This window comes from Triticum urartu, chromosome 5A (genome assembly GCF_056163025.1).
Source record: "Triticum urartu cultivar PI428250 chromosome 5A, HENAU_Tu73, whole genome shotgun sequence".
In the NCBI taxonomy this organism is placed as follows: domain Eukaryota; kingdom Viridiplantae; phylum Streptophyta; class Magnoliopsida; order Poales; family Poaceae; genus Triticum; species Triticum urartu.
The window spans coordinates 545527301-545530730 of record NC_141877.1 but is presented as its reverse complement, the minus strand read 5'-3'; the positions used below and the strand labels follow the sequence as shown (position 1 = coordinate 545530730).

At 51.0% G+C, this 3430-nt stretch overlaps 1 pseudogene; it reads right to left on the bottom strand.

The window, feature by feature from the left end:
• Positions 1-448: 448 nt before the first annotated feature.
• On the bottom strand, positions 449-2940 carry LOC147972713 (uncharacterized; annotated as a pseudogene).
• Positions 2941-3430: the final 490 nt, after the last annotated feature.

The following is a 3430-nucleotide window of genomic DNA, read 5'->3' as shown; positions in this document are numbered from 1 at the left end:
AAACTGATCTTCATTCGGTTCCTCCTCCGCTCCCTCCTCTCTCTCCCGCTAGATAGCGCGCATATCTAGCTTCTGCCTCCGCCCTACTGGTGTACCCTTTGTAACTGTTACCACTGAAACGGTGCACCTGTCTCCGACACTCCTCCTAGTCATCATAGACTCCGGGAACCTCACCCTTGTACACGACATACGATGGCATCTCTATGCACTAGACAAACAAAACGTTAGTAGCAATTCAAAGATAATATATAAGCAATATATAAGTATGCAACAAAAGGATCGGAAGATAAAAGCAACACATTAATAGCACGATTCATGGTCCTACTAATAAATAGCATCGATTACATGTAAGTTGAACAATTGTCCAAACTAAAGAGACATACAAGTATTAAAGTTTAATTACAACATGAGCTAATCGATATTTCAGAACTACATAGCATCAATACTTTCAACTCGACTCAGGGAGCGGAGCATGGATGAAGCTGTCGTCTTTCGTGATGGTCATGAATGTGCGGTCGTTGTCAGCTTGCATTTGTAGCATTGCTTCTATTTCACTTTTGGACGGTTGATATTTGAGGTAGAACTGCCCCGAGGTATGAAGGACATCTTGATAGATGATTTCCGCAAACTCCGGCTGGATGCGAAAGAATTCTTGTCTGATGTCCTCGTCCTGGATTGCCGACAAGCGTGTAGCCCATTCTTTGAGATTATTTGGTAGCATAAGGTGATTATGGTCCCGTACGATTGCCCGCATGTGATGGAGGGCATAGTAGGCATCCTTCTGACTGCCAGGCGGCTGCTTGATGCAGGGGAACATCGTTACATGGGTGAACGCGTGCTTGCCGTACCTACAAATTGGCCTCCTGAAGGTGCCTCCAGATTTGGCATAGCCGGGGAGAGCATCATCAAGAACTTTCTTCATATTTGTGTAGTCTTTCTTCGACTGACGGTCCAAGTTGAAATACGTGGCCATGGAATATTTCGGGCTTAAGAGGATGAGTGTGCAATGTGTGTCACTGCACAAAACACGGAATATTGGAAAAAAAAGAACGATCAAAATCTAAGAAATCATATGTTACGGGGCGGTGAGGGGATGACTTACTCGGAAAAGTAAGGAACAAGGAAGTTATCCTTATCTGGGTTCGCCAGAATGACGCCTTCGAGGTATGAACTTGTGACTTGCTGGTCCCCAGCGCTGCCCAAGATCTTGGCATGCATGTAGAAGGGGTCGACTATCACGATGTCCGGGGTCTTGTCTCTAATGATCCGCATCTCCATACTGAGCGAAAATAGCCGAATGAAGGTGTAGTGCAGCGGATGAAGGTTAAACATAGTGAAGATGTCATCAAACCGCAGGACGATCATATGCCCGATGGTGCTATCGACAAATCCCTTGCCCTCTCGCACCCTGGCCACGAAAAATGGGTATGCCACATCATTCTCGGAGAGACGCCGCTTCTCCATAGAAAGAACACTGTCATGCAGACTCTACATAACACCGGTTGCAGCATTGAGCAGATTAGTCGGTAGCATCGGCCTACCCACCACATGCACCCTCCTCGAGATATCCTTAGATATTGGTGGCCCGTCCTGAGCACGGATCGTACTCGGTGCCGGCTGGCTCGCACCCTTGTTATTTTTTCTTTTCTGTCCCTTATGCTTCTTCTGTTGTAATGGGATCGAGTTCTGCTCAGAGACCACCTTCTTGAGTGTGTTAGGGCTGATAATATTTCGCACCTCGGCTATTTGAGTCTCGGTGAAGGCGGCAGCTGGAGGCGTCTCCTGAGAACTGAACGCCAGATGGCGCCTGTTGCAATTGGGTTTCTCCGCGGTACCAGCTAGATCGCGGTCATCTTTTGCAAGGTTGGGTTCTTGAGAAGGAGGCCCCAAGAATTCATCACCGTACCCGTGTTCGTTCATGTACTTATCGACGTTGGAAATGTACCGTCATCATCGTCCGGATCCTATGCCATATGCATGTCCGGATCAGCTGACGGCGGTAGCGTTGCGGCGGTCTTGCCATGGCTTGGCGCCGGCACGACTGGCGATGTTGTCTATGGGATGGTGTCCCCCGCCCCCAAACGAATCTGGCTCTTTGGCCAAAGCATGGGCCTACTTAAGCAGGCTCTGAGGGTCATCACATCATGTTCGTTGGCCCCAGGAGGTCGATATGGAGGTAACAAGTCGTCGCAGCCCCGCAGCACCCGAACCAGTTGAACCCTATACACGACGGGTGGCATCGGATTACCGTGGAACACGCGGTTGCCCGATTCAACGATTTTGGCCTTGGTGACATCGATCAACTCGCCCTCCACGAAGTGCAGGAGAGTGCATGGAACGTTGGCGGCGCCCTGCAAAAACATGTAGGGCATCAGGGATGCCCAGTCAAAGGCAAGGGGATGAAGTCATCGGCCGAGGCTTAGTTACCGTGATGGCGTTGAGCTTGGCTAATGTCGAGGCACCGCCAACGGCGGGCGTGCAAGTTACGCAGGGGCCGCTTGCTGCCGAGGTTCCAGCCGGCGTATTCTTCCCACACACGGGTGCATTAAGCTCCAATGCTGGCGCCGGCGCCGGAGACACCAATGCCGCCTCCGCCGGAGACACCAATGCCGACGCGTTGTGCGAGTTGCTGCCCGTGAAGTTGGGAATTGGGGGCGGCCCCTATTGGTCGCCCGCAATCCACCCCCACAGCCCCTCAAGCAAGCAAGGCATAATGGCGATGATCGTCGCTCCGAGTTGGTCTCGCACTTGCTCTTGGACTATCTCCGGAATCTGCGCCACTTGTGCCTTGAGTTCTTTAACCTCGCGCTCCTAGCTTTCCAAGCTGGTCTTTCTCTCCTTTCACCCAGCCTTATAGTATTCCGACCATTTCGTGGACAAGCCTTTGCCGGCCACACGACCAGCTGACGACGGCTTACTGAACTTATCCTTGTGTTTCATTATGTTCAACGCCCTATTTAAAGTGGTGTCCCAAGGGGCAGACGGGGAGCTCTGAGACCCCGCGCTACTGCTTTCAGTTTCCTGCGGAAGGAACATGAACCATTTAGAAATTTGGCTTCATTAATTAGAATGCAACCATATGGAGCTAATTACGCAGGGGTGTATTCCTTACCAAAACAAGCTCAAGCGCCTTCACCTTTGGATCTTTGGTAAGCTCCTTTGTTACCGGGACCACCTTGTACCGGGCCCTGACATAGTTCCTGGTCTGCTTTTCATGGTATTTATCGAAGAGGGGTGGTAGGCCTTGCTCGGCACGCTCCGCGTACAACTTGTCCCATTTAGGGTCCGCCACTCTGTAACTGCCGGGACCGAGTTTGTGGACCCCAAAGTTCAAGTCCCGCATATCTTTCCCCCACTGACTTGATTCCGCGGATGCGTTGCTCTTGCACTTGATCTTGAACTCCAGGTAGTCAGCTTCGCTGATTGAAGG